Source organism: Callithrix jacchus, chromosome 9 (genome assembly GCF_049354715.1).
Source record: "Callithrix jacchus isolate 240 chromosome 9, calJac240_pri, whole genome shotgun sequence".
In the NCBI taxonomy this organism is placed as follows: Eukaryota; Metazoa; Chordata; class Mammalia; order Primates; family Cebidae; genus Callithrix; species Callithrix jacchus.
Genome location: NC_133510.1, coordinates 24,945,212 through 24,960,638, shown reverse-complemented (window position 1 = coordinate 24,960,638; position 15,427 = coordinate 24,945,212). Strand labels below are relative to the sequence as shown.

At 37.3% G+C, this 15,427-nt stretch overlaps 1 pseudogene across 1 annotated transcript in view; it reads right to left on the bottom strand.

Annotated features, from left to right (window-relative positions):
- LOC144577756 (FERRY endosomal RAB5 effector complex subunit 3-like) overlaps positions 1–15,427 on the bottom strand; it is a 38,072-nt pseudogene that overhangs the window by 19,726 nt on the left and 2,919 nt on the right. The window contains exons 3-5 of the transcript XR_013522294.1: positions 12,478–12,659; positions 1,654–1,753; positions 1,431–1,552 (exon numbers count right to left, since the gene is read on the bottom strand). The product of XR_013522294.1 is annotated as an FERRY endosomal RAB5 effector complex subunit 3-like (transcript). The remainder of the gene's footprint in view (positions 1–1,430; positions 1,553–1,653; positions 1,754–12,477; positions 12,660–15,427) is intronic.

Here is a 15,427-nt window from a genome sequence, read left to right as displayed (position 1 = left end):
TTTTGTGTGGAGACCCATTGTGCTGGCTTAAACAGCCATGCTGGAAACTCATGGCACTTTTCCACCCAGGAATCTCCTGGTCTGTGAGCAGTAAAAATTTGTTTGGAAATGTGGTGATCACTCACCCTCTGCATTCTTGCTGGGAACTACACTCCAGGGCTGTTCCTATTTGGCCCCCTTGGAGCTGTCCTGCCAGGGATAACGTTTTTTTTAAGAGACAGTTTCTCACTTGTTACCCAGGCTGGAATGCAGTGGCATGATCATGAAGAGATAACTTTTACAGCTAGGGGCTTTCACAGCTTTCTGAAATCAGTGGCTTTCAATGTTTCTGACTACAATATACAGTATATATTTTAAGTTTTGGCTAAATACAGCACATTCATTTATAGAAAGCTTCTTGCATAATGTACACTGATTTTTTTTCCTATTCTATGCTGTTGTTATTTTTAAAAGGCTGGTTGAAAAATGAGAGATGTAGAGTGGTTCATAGCAGGCAGCAACAAACAGTTTGGGGAAAACAGTTACACAAATAAAAGATTGTAATCATTAGATAAAAGATGATACAGATGTTAGGTAAAGAATCAACAATAACCTATCTGTCTGTCCATTCATCCATCCCATAAATTTTTACCGAGCATGTATTATGTGCTAGTGTCAAGAGGTCAAGGGCTAAACACTTGCCAAGAAGCTGGGTATATGACCAAAAAAAAAAACAGGTATGAGACTGACATTATATAGATAAAATGCTATTGTAAAATATTTACATACACTGGCATATACTAGAAATAAGAGTATTATACTGTACTCAGTATATTTACAATTGAATATACTTAGGGATTTGACAAAAATTAATTCTCAAACATACATATACATAGCCAAGAAATAACATAGGCATGGTCAAGCTCTAAGGGAACATGTGAAACACAATTTATTTAGGCCAGGAGATGCCACACAAGTTATGATTTATGAGAAATCCTCCACACTATTTCTGTACCTTCTACATGCTTCTGTTGCTGCACATACCATTCCATACAGTATTATTTTATTTATAGATCAGTCTCTCTTTCTAGAATATAAGCTCCATATAGGCAGGTATCTTTTTCATTTTTCTGCTTAGAGAGTGTTTGGCATTCTACTAATGTTTACTGCATGCAGTGGAAACTAAAGAAATAAAGATAGTATTTAAGTATTTAGGTATATGTATCTAGAACATAAAAGTAAGTTCTATTTCAAACTAATCATAACCATTGCCACCGAAGTAATCCACATAAATCCTATAATGTAAAAAATGGTAAAAGAAGCATAAAATTATCTTGAACTTTCACTGGCAACTTAAAGTACATACAACTAAAAGGTTTAACTTTGCAGTAAATATAAGCTATTACTAACAATGGACTATTATATGAATAAGAACAATACATAGCTAATACCTAAGGGAGCTGTTGTTGGGGTTTTTTAGGTCTTGGTGAAGTTTTTTCACCCATTATTGATACTCTTGTTTTTGGATGGCAGTTGATTGTTTTAATTCATTTGACCATTTATTTTCTAGGTCCTAAAAGAAACAGTGTACCATCTGGTTAATTTTTTTAACCAAATAAATAAATAAGTAAAAAAATGCAACTGTATACCTAAAAGTCACCATTTTTCACTTACTTGCTGGGATTCAAAACGCTGAGCAGCCAGTGAATTTACATCTTGATCTGTCAGTGACTTTCCCAGTTCCTGCATCACTTTTTCCATTTCAATACCTTGTCTAAAACACAAATAAGCAAATCAGGGATATTCATCAAAGTTTCAAGGCATATGATCCTTCAGATTCATTAAACAATCTCTATAAAGTAAAAATAAAAATTTTATTTTATTTATGTCCAGGAATGCGAATTATAACTGGAAAGTACTTAGAATCCTTGGAAATGGAGACTAGCAAATAATAATGATAGTGTTATATACCAAACAGCAACATCATTTGTGCAGCTAAATTTTAACCTAAATTTATTGCATAAATGAAAGCAGTCAAAATCTAAGTTACCTTTCAATTACCATGGCTAATGTTAAAAACACTGGATCTCTTTTTACCTGCAAATTTCCTAAAGAAGAGGCTCTGCAATTTCAGCTTAAATGGATTTTCTATTTGTATATAAACTAAAGTGACTTTAACCTCTGAAAGTTAGTTTATGTTATATTCAGAAGCAGACAATTAGATCCTAGGAGTCAAATTATTATTAAGTCATAAAATTTACAGAGGGATGTAAAATACAGTCTAAAATATTGGTCACGCCTCCTGCATTTATCCAAAGAAATAATGTGTAAAAATTAAAAAAAGTTTTCCCTACAGGAAAAACTAACCAATGGTGTTAGAAGTACAGATAATGGTTATTTATGAGGGAATGGGTGAAGGACTAGAAGGGCATGAAAGAGGCCTCTGTAATGCTGGAAATATTCTATTTCTTGATCTGGGCAATGCTTACGTGATTGTGCTTAACTTGTGAAAGTTTGCTGAGCTCTAAACCCTAGAATCTGGTTTGCTTAAAAAAAGGCACATTACTTTGTTGCCTTTTCTGTATGTATATTTTAATAAGTAAGTTCGTTAAAAAATTCAAATTAAATATTATCTTCTAATACAAATGTATGCAAATGTTTGTTCTAAAACAAATTTCTAACAAACTGGGAAAGAACAAAACACAGACATAAACTAAAAGGATATCATCATCCTAGTTAATTCAAGTAAATTGCTCTTAAGAGTGAATTTATGGCTGGGCGCAGTGCCTATAATCCTATAATCCCAGTAGTTTGGGAGGCCGAGGTGGGCAGATCACCTGAGGTCAGGAGTTCGAGACCAGCCTGGCCAACACAGTGAATCCTGGTCTCTACTGAAAATAAAAAATTAGCTGGGTGTTGTGGTGTAATTCCACCACTCAGGAGGCTGAGGTAGGACAACTGCTTGCACCCAGGAGACGGAGGTTGCAGTGTAACTGCACTCCAGCCTGGGCGACAAAGCGAGACTCCATCTTAAAAAAAAAAAAGAGTGAATTTATACTTATTTATAACATTGATTAAGATACTTATATATATGATAAATTAAATTCAAACAAGTTATACATGTATACATCTCTATATATACCTTCTGGTAGTAAATATTCAATATCATTTAAATCCCACTTAGTTCTAATGCAGATGACTGCATTAACTTTTAATAAATACTACAGATCAAGTGAAAATTATGTTGCAAGTGAGATTCTTATTTAGAAACAGAAATAACTGCTAAACTTTTATAAATAAAAACTTAGTTATAAATATATATTACCATTTTACATTACACATGTTCCTTCTAGTGGATAAAATGTATCACTGCCATTTTTAAAGAAATATCTAGAATCTGGTTTGCTAAAAAAAAAAGCACATTTCTTGTGAAGAAAAAAGAAGACAGATAGAAATTAAACAAATAAAATTTCACAAACATTTATTTCATCTTAAATATGTCCAAAATGCAACTTGATAATCACATAATTCAATATATATTTTCTCTAATTAAGATGGAAGGAAATTTTATTATATCTCAGATGAAATACTAAATACACATTGGCTCAGTATGTCAGATGTGACAACTATGGCAACCTGTATATTATCTTGAAGATACTTAAAGAAAAAAGATCATTATAACTTGTTTTATTGATGCTGTGCTAAGAAAACTGTCTTTTAAAGATGTACAATAGCATTAAAATGAAAGGAGAAATAAGAAAATGTGTCACTTCTGCTCATGAATTGGATAAATAAATTAAGCATCAAAATTTCAGGTGAACCTCCACAGATACTAGTGAATTTCAACTTAAGTCATACTCTTCACCTTTAAAATAAATATCACCTACCAGGGAATATAGCTTATTTTTCTTTTTCAAGCTAATGATTTGGACAGACAAAAAATAAATTACAAATCACTTAAAAATAGATGAATTCAAGTATTATTTATATGTTTAGAAAGAAAAAAGGCCAAACTCCATGAAGAAATATGGCCAAAGATTATTTCAAACAATAAAATAAGCCAAAACAAACGTCTAGTAAAAACTCTTCCATGAAAAAGTATAAAGTATCAGTAAATGCAGCTAATTAGTAAGTTAATTCAACTTCCCAAAAGATGAAGAATCATGTAGAACAGAAATCTTCTGATTTAGAAAAAGAAACAATTATAGACTATTAATGGCTAGATACAGAGTTTTCTGGGAGGTACATGCAGCAAACTGTGCTGCAAGTTAGTCACTCACAGCTGAAAGTACTACGAATGGAAGATAGGTAGCCAAAATGAGTGTTTCCCAGTATATGCAAAGAAGCAGAATGAGTATAGTCACAAAATACCTGGGAGGTAATAATAAATTCAGGATGAACTGAAGGTTATATTATTTGAACGCGTAGGAGGAAAAATCAAACACAGGAAGTTTGACAGAAAATAATTAATTAATATTAGGTAATTCTACTTTTACGTATTTTTAAAAACCTAATTCTATATTTTGTTCTCCTTTTTATTTATTTATTTATTTTTATTGCATTTTAGGTTTTGCGGTACATGTGCAGAACATGCAAGACATTTGCATAGGTACATACATGGCAGTGTGTTTTGCTGCCTTCCTCCCATTCATCCACATTTGGCATTTCTCCCAATGCTATCCATCTCCAGCTCCCCCCCGCCCCAGCTGTCCCTCCCCTCTTCCCCCCAGTAGACCCCAGTGTTTGGTACTCCGTTCCCTGTGTCCATGTGTTTGCATTTTCCATCACCCACCTATGAGTGAGAATATGCGGTATTTCATTTTCTGTTCTTGTGTCAGTTTGCTGAGAATGATGTTCTCCAGATTCATCCATGTCCCTACAAATGACACGAACTCATCATTTTTGATTGCTGCATAATATTCCATGGTGTATATGTGCCACATTTTCCCAGTCCAGTCTATCATCGATGGGCATTTGGGTTGGTTCCAGGTCTTTGCTATTGTAAACAGTGCTGCAATGAACATTCGTGTGCATGTGTTCTTATAGTAGAACAATTTATAGTCCTTTGGATATATGCCCAGTAATGGGATTGCTGGGTCAAATGGAATTTCTATTTCTAAGGCCTTGAGGAATCGCCACATTCTCTTCCACAATGGCTGAACTAGTTTACACTCCCACCAACAGTGTAAAAGTGTTCCTATTTCTCCACATCCTCTCCAGCATCTGTTGTCTCCAGATGTTTTAATGATCGCCATTCTAACTGGCGTGAGATGGTATCTCAATGTGGTTTTCATTTGCATCTCTCTAATGACCAGTGACAATGAGCATTTTTTCATATGTTTGTTGACCTCATGTATGTCTTCTTTTGTAAAGTGTCTGTTCATATCCTTTGCCCATTTTTGAATAAGCCTGTTTGTTTTTTTCCTGTAAATCTGTTTGTGTTCTTTGTAAATTCTGGATATCAGCCCTTTGTCAGATGGGTAGACTGCAAAATTTTTTCCCATTCTGTTGGTTGCCGATTCACTCTAGTGACTGTTTCTTCTGCCGTGCAGAAGCTGTGGAGTTTCATTAGGTCCCATTTGTCTATTTTGGCTTTTGTTGCCAATGCTTTTGGTGTTTTGGTCATGAAGTCCTTGCCTATTCCTATGTCCTGAATGGTTTTGCCTAGATTTCCTTCTAGGGTTTTTATGGTGCCGGATCTTATGGTTAAGTCTTTAATCCATCTGAAGTTAATTTTAGTGTAAAGTGTCAGGAAGGGGTCCAGTTTCTGCTTTCTGCACATGGCTAGCCAGTTTTCCCAACACCATTTATTAAACAGGGTGTCCTTTCCCCATTGCTTGTTTTTGTCAGGTTTATCAAGGATTGTATGGTTGTAGATATGTTGTGTTGCCTCCGATGCCTGTGTTCTGTTCCATTGGTCTATATCTCTGTTTTGGTACCAGTGCCATGCTGTTTTGATTACTGCAGCCTTGTAGTATAGTTTGAAATCCGGTAGTGTGATGCCCCCCGCTGTGTTCTTTTTGCTTAGAATTGACTTGGCTATGCAGGCTCTCTTTTGGTTCCATATGAAGTTCATAGTGATTTTTTCCAGTTCTGTGAAGAAAGTCAATGGTAGCTTGATGGGGATAGCGTTGATTCTGTGAATTACTTTGGGCAGTATAGCCATTTTCACGATATTAATTCTTCCTAACCATGAACATGGGATGTTTCTCCATCTGTTTGTGTCCTCTCTTATTTCATTGAGCAGTGGTTTGTAGTTTTCCTTGAAGAGATCCCTTACGTTCCTTGTAAGTTGTATTCCTAGGTATTTTATTCTTTTGTAGCAATTGTGAATGGCAGTTCATTCTTGATTTGGCTCTCTTTAAGTCTGTTATTGGTGTATAGGAATGCTTGTGATTTTTGCACATTGATTTTATATCCTGAGACTTTGCTGAAGTTGCTTATCACTTTCAGGAGTTTTTGGGCTGAGACGATGGGGTCTTCTAGGTATACTATCATGTCGTCTACAAATAGTGAAAATTTGGCTTCCACCTTTCCTATTTGAATACCCTTTATTTCTTTTTCTTGCCTGATTGCTCTGGCTAGAATTCCAGTACTATATTGAATAGGAGAGGTGAAAGAGGGCATCCTTGTCTAGTGCCAGATTTCAAAGTGAATGCTTCCAGTTTTTGCCCATACAGTATAATATTGGCTGTTGGTTTGTTGTAAATAGCTTTTATTACTTTGAGATACGTTCCACCGATACCGAGTTTATTGAGGATTTTTAGCATAAAGGGCTGTTGTATTTTGTCAAATGCCTTCTCTGCATCAATTGAGATAATCATGTGGTTTTTATTTTTGGTTCTGTTTATGTGGTGAAATACGTTTATAGACTTGTGTGTGTCGAACCAGCCTTGCATCCCCGGGATGAATCCTACTTGATCATGATGGATAAGTTTTTTGATGCGCTGTTGCAATCGGCTTGACAGTATTTTATTGAAAATTTTTGCATCTATGTTCATCATGGATATTGGCCTGAAGTTTTGTTTCTTGTTGAGTCTCTGCCGGGTTTTGTTAACAGGATGATGTTGGTCTCATAAAATGATTTGGGAAAGATTCCCTCTTTTTGGATTATTTGGAATAGTTTCAGGAGAAATGGTACCAGCTCCTCTTTCTGTGTCAGGTAGAATTTGGCTGTGAACCCATCGGGACCTGGACTTTTTTTGTGTGGTAGGCTCTTAATTGCTGCCTTGACTTCAGATCTTGTTTTGGTCTATTCATACTTTCAGCTATCTCCTGGTTTAGGCTTGGGAGGACACAGGTGTCCAGGAATTTATCCATTTCTTCCAGGTTTACTAGTTTATGTGCATAGAGTTGTTTGTAATATTCTCTGATGATGGTTTGAATTTCTGTGGAATCTGTGGTGATTTCCCCTTTATCATTTTTTATTGCATCTATTTGGTTATTCTCTTTTCTTTTTTATCAGTCTGGCTAGTGGTCCGTCTATTTTGTTGATCTTTTCAAAAAACAAGCTCTTGGATATATCGGTTTTTTGAAGGGTTTTTCGTGTCTTTATCTCCTTCACTTCTGCTCTTATCTTAGTTATTTCTTGTCTTCTGCTAGGTTTTGAGTTTTTTTGATCTTGCTCCTCTTGCTCTTTCAATTTTGACAATATGGTGTCAATTTTAGATTTCTCCACTCTTCTCATAAGGGCACTTATTCATATATATTTTCCTCTAGAGACTGCTTTAAATGTGTCCCAGAGATTCTGGTATGTTGTGTCTTTGTTCTCGTTGGTTTTAAAGAACTTCTTTATCTCTGCCTTCATTTCATTGTTTATCCAGTCAACATTCAAGAGCCAGTTGTTCAGTTTCCATAAATCTGTGCGATTCTGGGTTAGTTTCTGAATTCTGAGTTCTAACTTGATTGCACTATGGTCTGAGAGACTGTTTGTTATGATTTCAGTTGTTTTGCATTTGCTGAGCAGTGTTTTACTGCCAATTATGTGGTCAATTTTAGAGTAGGTGTGATGTGGTGCTAAGAATGTATATTCTGTGGATTTGGGGTGGAGAGTTCTGTAAATGTCTGTCAGGTTTGCTTGTTCCAGGTCTGAGTTCAAGCCCTGGATATCCTTGTTAATTTTTTGTCTGGTTGATCTAATATTGACAGTGGATTGTTAAAGTCTCCCACTATTATTGTGTGGGAGTCTAAGTCTTTTTTAAGTCATTAGGAACTTGCCTTATATATCTGGGTGCTCCTGTATTGGGTCCATATATATTTAGGATCATTAGCTCTTCTTGTTGTATCAATCCTTTTACCATTATGTAATGACCTTCCTTGTCTCTTTTGATCTTTGTTGCTTTAAAGTCTATTTTATCAGAGATGAGAATTGCAACTCCTGCTTTTTTTTTTTTTTTTTTGCTCTCCATTTGTTTGGTAAATCTTCCTCCATCCCTTTATTTTGAGCCTTTTTGTATCCTAGCATGTGAGATGGGTTTCCAGGATACAGCACACTGATGGGTTTTGATTTTTTGTTCAATTTGCCAGTCTGGTGTCTTTTGATTGGTGCATTTAGTCCGTTTACATTTAGAGTTAATATTGTTATGTGTGAATTTGATACTGCCATTTTGATGCTAGCTGGCTGTTTTGCCCATTAGTTGATGAAGATTCTTCATTTTGTTGATGCTCTTTAGCCTTTAGTATGTTTTTGAAATGGCTGGTACTGGTTGTTCCTTTCTATGTGTAATGCCTCTTTCAGGAACTCTTGTAAAGCAGGCCTGGTGGTGACAAAATCTCTGAGTACTTGCTTGTTTACAAAGGATTTTATTTTTTCTTCACTTATGAAGCTCAGTTTGGCTGGATATGAAATTCTGGGTTGAAAGTTCTTTTCTTTAAGGATGCCGAATATTGGCCCCCACTCTCTTCTGGCTTGTAGAGTTTCTGCCGAGAGATCTGCTGTAAGTCTGATGGGTTTCCCTTTCTGGGTGACCCGACCGTTCTCTCTGGCTGCCCTTAGTATTTTCTCCTTCATTTCAGCCTTGGTGAATCTGACAATTATGTGCCTTGGGGTTGCTCTTCTTGTGGAGTATCTTTGTGGTGTTCTCTGTATTTCCTGGATTTGAGTGTTGGCCTGCCTTGCTAGGTTGGGGAAATTTTCCTGAATAATATCCTGAAGAGTATTTTCCAGCTGGAATTCGTTCTCTTCATCCCCTTCTGGTACACCTATCAAACGTAGGTTAAGTCTCTTCACAGTCCCACATTTCTTGGATACTTTGTTCATTCCTTTTTGCATTTTTTTCTCTAATCTTGGTTTCTCATTTTATTTCATTGAGTTGATCTTCGACTTCTGATATTCTTTCTGCTGCTGGTCAATTCAGCTGTTGAAACTTGTGCATGCTTCACGAAGTTCTTGTGTTGAGTTTTTCAGCTCCTTCTATTAATTCATATTGCTCTCTAAGTTATCCATTCTTGTTATCATTTCCTTGAATCATTTTTCAAATCTTTTTTCAAGGTTCTTATTTTCTTTGCATTGATTTAGAACATGTTCTTTTAGCTCACTGAAGTTTCTCATTACCCACCTTCTGAAGTCTGATTCCATCATTTTGTCACAGTCATTCTCTGTCCAGCTTTCTTCCCTTGCTGGTGAGGAGGTGGGTCCTTTCTAGGAGGCAAGGTGTTCAGGTTTCGGGTGTTTCCTTCTTTTTCCGCTGGTTTCTTCCCATCTTTGTGGATTTATCCACCTGTCGTCTGAGTAGTTGCTGACTTTTCCCTTGGGTCTCTGAGTGGATGCCAAGATTGTTGATGATGAGATGATTGTTAACTTGGTTTTCCTTCTACCAGTCTATCCCCTCTGCTGTATGACTGCTGAGGTCCACTCCAGGCTCTGCTTGTCTGGGGTACACCTGTAGCAGCTGCAGAATGGTGAGGGATGCTACCAGTTTCTTCTTCTGCTATCTTTGTCCCAGAATGACGCCTGCCTAATGTCAGTCTGATCAGTCCTTTTTGAGGTGACTCTGGATATACAGGGGTCAGGGAGCTGCTTGAGTAGACAGTCTGTACTTTATAGGAGCTCAAGTGCTGAGCTGTGAGCTCTGTTGTTCATTCAGGGCTGTTAGGCAGGTGTGTTTAAGTCTGCTGCAGCAGAACTCTTAAAACCCCTTTTTTTCCTCAGATGCTCTGTCTCGGGGGTTTCGGGCTTTCTTTATGAGTGTCCATGGCACTATCCTGCCCAGCTAGGAGGCAGTCTAGTCACTATTTGCCTGCCAAGGTTCAGCCCTGCTGATGTGGGGTCCACCCTTTTGCTGCAGCTCTGCCTTGCAGCCGCTGGCTCCGCCCTGCAGCGGAATCTCTCGGTTATTGCGGGTTGCCTCGGCAATGGCAGGCTGCATCAGCAATGGCAGTGTACCTCAGTAGGGGCAGGTTGCCTCGGTAATGGCGAATGCCCCTCCCCCACGGAGCTGCACCATCCTGAGTTCAGCTGTGCCCACAGTGAAACTCTCCACCTGGAGCATTTCAAATTGACTTTTTGTTTGTCCCTGTGGGGGTGAAACCCACCGAGCCTGCTCACCTGGCTCCCTGCCTCACAGCACCTTTTTTTTTTTTAAAGTTGAATAGATGGCTCTCTCCCAGGTGTTTCGGTCGCCCGCTGTTAGAGCACCAGAATCTGTGTGATTTCCCGTGCAGCTAGCCACTGCACTGGCTCAAACGCCACTTCCAAAGAATCTCCTGTTCTGGCTCACTGTCCAAGTCCCGTTTAATCAGATGGATATGCTAATCTGCCCTCCCACATCTCAGACTGCCAGTTTAGCAGGGCACCCGGGCCAGTGTGTTTTGTGCAGATTGTTGCGGAGTGCCGCTGTACTGCAGCACTGGCTGAAGTGGCCACAACAGCCAAAACGGCTGCACTTGTGTTCCGTGTCTTTCCTACACCTGAGAATTTCCCCGTTTAGTGGGCAACAAAGATCCGTCTGGAAATGTGGCTTTGACTCACCCTCTGAGCGTTCACTGAGAGCTGCGATCCTGAGTTGTTCTTACTGCGCCATATTGAATCACCTATCTTTGCTGTTCTTTTTAAACTACATTCACAATTTTACTGGCTACACAATAAAGAACTAGAAAAAATATTTTGTTTTTCCTAGGGAAATATGTTTCTACTATATACCTAGTGACAACAACTCACCACAAGTATCTCATCTAAAAGGAATAAAGTGCCTCAATACAGCTGGTCAATAAAACCAAACCTATAAACAGTGACAAATATCTCAAAACATCATGTTATTTTTGACAAAGAGATCATTCTAATATTTTACAAAGTATGAGAATAAATGGTTCAGAGGAGTACAATTGTTATGAGAATTTACAAATCTATGCAATATAATTAAAATGCTAATTTGGTACAGAGAAGAGAGTATCCCTCAAGAACAATTATTAAATATATTTGCTTATTGTTTTTGTTTGTTTTCTTAACCATGACAATACTCCAAAGATTATTCTCATCTTGCTTGCCTTACTGTTTCCTACTGGGAAGCTAATGAGAATCAGGAACAAACCAGCACATCTTTTTAGATTTACTCCTTTGGGAATATTAAATCAGTTATATTAAAAAAAAAGAAGTGATTTAGCCCCAATGTACTCTCATAATCAAATCAACACTAAAAAATTATCTTAATGGCATATAACCTAATATCTTAAATAAGTGTTTTTAAGATAAGTGTTGTTAGATTCTGCTGTATTTAAATGTATTATCTAGAAGAACACATCCTGAGTTCCTATCACAGTTTACACAGTTACTAGAAAGCAATCAAGGAAGCCACTTATTATTTTAAAATAAATAATGCTAGAAGTTTTTTACATACTCTGAAGAAAAAATAAATAATAAAAGCACTATTTGTATAGTGTGTTAAGTAATCCACATAGCAGGAATTCAAACCTAATTACAGTTTCTCGGAACAATACTAGTGTTATTATTTTTTCCTAATGTACTTGAGTGTACAAAATAAACTGAAAGAGGCCATTGAGTTAGAGTAGGGCAATACAGAGGTTATGAACAGGGACACAGAATGGTACAGTGGTTAACAGTTCCTGAAGTCAGATTTCAAATTCCAGCATGCCCTTGGACAAGTTACTTAACTTATTTAAGCAAAAACTTCTTCATCTGTATAATGGAAATAATAGTCGGGTTATGGTAAAGATCAAATGAGACAGGACATCCAAAGCACTTTGCACAGTGCCTGGAAGAAAGCAAACCTTCAACAGAAGTAATCTATTCATCTTATGGAGATAAGAATATATCAGGCCACCAGCATCATTTATTTAGGTAAACCACTTAGAATGTGTATAAACCTATGAGGACCCTCCCAGTTGTTGTTACACATTTAAACATACAAGAAAATTGATTTCTAATATCTAAGTATTTTTTCTATCTTATCATTTCTGTAAAAAATAAAAACAAGTTGCTCTGCAGGCCACCTGTTTGACAATGTAACATTTAATTCTGATAATGCAAGAAATGTGAAATACCTCTCTCATAATTTTTTCAGCTCCACATCTCTTTCACTGATCAGTTCTGAGATACTAACAAAGTATTTATGTTCCAAATTTAAGAGAGTTTCAGAGGCAGGAGAATGAATTAAGTCATGGTAAACATCTGCAAAATCTTCATCCCAGCTGGGTTCTTCAGGCCTTGCATGTTCTAATGTAGTCTACAAGATAATATACAGACATTCTTAAATCATGACATTGTATTTTTATTTAACACTACTAGAAAAGTATGTATATTATGATTCCATTTTTATACATCAGACAATGACAAACTGATCTGTGGCAAGATCAGTTTCAGTAAATTGGTGAGTGTGGAAACTAGATCTCTAACAACCTACCTGTCTGTCAGTCACTGTGATTCCTGTAAAGCTTTGGCACCAAGTTTACAGACTTCCTCTCTGCCCCATATCCTGCCATCAACCATGTGATGGATATCCATGTGGATAACCCATCCACGGCCCTGCTTCTTACTTTCCTGAACTCTGCAATCTATACTGTGGAGTCCCAATTAAGGAAAAGGAGTCAGGCTGGCAGGACCAGGGGAAAGCAAAAAGAGAAAGCAGACAAGGTCTAAGTCTGCCTTTCTTCATTGTCCAGACCAAGCTTGTCCAACCTGTGGCACAGGATGGCTTTGAATGCTGCCCAACACAAATTCGTAAACAGCAATTTTTTTCTTTTGAAGCTCATCAGCTATTCTTCATGTTAGCGTATTTTATGTGGCGCCCAAGGCAACTCTTCTTCTTCCAGTGTGGCCCAGGGGAGCCAAACGATTGGACACTCCTGGTCCAGGCCATGTAGCCCTTCTGCACCCAACTTTCATCAGACACCTGCAAGTTAGCTGCAAGACTGGGGTTATCAGGACTGCATGTACCACTCTACAGCATACAGTATAAACACTGTCCTATAAAATCTCCAGAAAGCCTTTGTTTCCTTGAAGTCAGCTTCTCTTCTACTCGCCTTCCCACTGCTTCCTCTCAACATATTTTCCTGCTTTCTCTAATAAGTCTATCTTTCTTTATCTACAACTGTCTTGGCAAATTCTTTTACTCCGGCACCACCAGCCCAGATAGTCATCATTCATCTGCAACATTTACTAGTTCTCCATACCACCTCGACCATCCATTTAGTATGCTCACCAGAAACTCACTCAGTCAGTATTCAAATATTCTAGTATGACTATAACGTCCACCCAAAATTTGTCACTCAACACTTCCCAGGTAATTGATATTTAACCTAATCAGGACCTGCACTTCATAAATTCCTTGATGTTTTCATTTTTTATCAGCCATCAACTGCCACCTAGCTTCACTTCCTTCCCTATGTAGCTTACATTTTGTGAACCAGCATTTAGCCACTGTCATGCCAATATCCTTAACTTTCTTGACTGGTGTACTTTATCTTACCCACTTAACAAAATCCTACTCTTATTCCTTTTCTCTGTGCCTGCAGTCAGGCTTGAGAGAGCTACAACAGAAAAATCACAAAACTCTGTAAGTTTGTGGTAACAAACTGGTACCACTCTTAATCTTGGCTTCAATGGTGCCTGGCAATCTTATCATTCCCTGCTCAGTTTTCTCCTCAAATATCCAACAATCTTATTATACCTACCACCTCATCTAAGCAAACAACCTGTCTTTCCTTATATAAAGTTGAAACAATCAGAAGAGAATATTCTCAACTTCTTGCTACCAAATTAATAAAATTATCTGAATTTATATTCAACTTCTCCTGCTTCTCTTTGGCTAACTGGAGAAGTATCTATCTTCCCAGTTAGGATTAATTTTCCATTTGAATTCTGGATTCTATTGCTTCTAGTCCTAAACTCTGCCACCTTAAAAAACAAACAAACCTTTGATCCTGTTAGATAATAATGGCCATGAAAGATAAGGGGTGCTGAATGGTTTGAACCTTAAAGAAGCCAGGTATTATGCCTGAAAGTAGAGGTGGAGAAATAATGGCCTGGACATGAAGAGCTTTCTCTCTGCAGCCACCTCCTCAGTGCCCCATTCCTCTCAGCCATCACAGTCTCCTTTCTAGTAGCATCTGTCCTGAGGGAGTGGTGTAAATTAGATCAAGAAAAAACTATACTTGGTTCCTCTCACGTAGGTATATTCTACCTATTCATAAGGCTTGCCCTAGGCTGAGTTTAAAATTAATGCTGCAGATTACTATAGTCAGATGATCTTGTAGTGGGGCTACTGAACATCTGGTGTTGTGTGTGATCACGTAACTAATGCATGCAAGTTATTTTACCATACAGTATGTTAGAATATAAATAAAGGCTATTAGAAATCCCACTGTTCTGAAATAGCCACCATTAGCATTTTGTTGATTGTGTGCGTGTATGATTTCACAGAAATGAGGTCATAGCATATGCTTTTATTGTGGACACTTCCTGTCCCTTCTGCCACATTAGTACCTCCTTCTCATTTTGCTTCCAGGTAACTTATATTAAAACTTAGTCTATATCTCTCCACAATTTTTTTCTATACTTAGACAATCCTATATAATGCACACAAATATATTTACACACACATATATAAAAGAGGGTCTTTCTGTCATTGTCTGATGTTATGAAACAGTATATTATTTAACTAGAAAATGATATTATGTGACTTTACAACAATAATGAAGATAAGTTTATAAAAGTAAACCAAAGGTTAAATGAATTATTACTGCTGGTTTAGGGTTGCCAGATAAAATACAGAAAAGCCACTTAAATTAGAATTTCAGATAAATAGTGAAAAATTTTTCCGTATAAATATGTTCCATGTAATATGCTGGCCTACTAAAAAATTGGCTGGTGGCTCATGCCTGTAATCCCAGCACTTTGGGAGGCTGAGGTGGGTGGATCATAAGGTCAGGAGATCAAGACCATCCTGGCTAACACACTGAAACCCCTTTTCTACTAAAAATACAAAAAATTAGC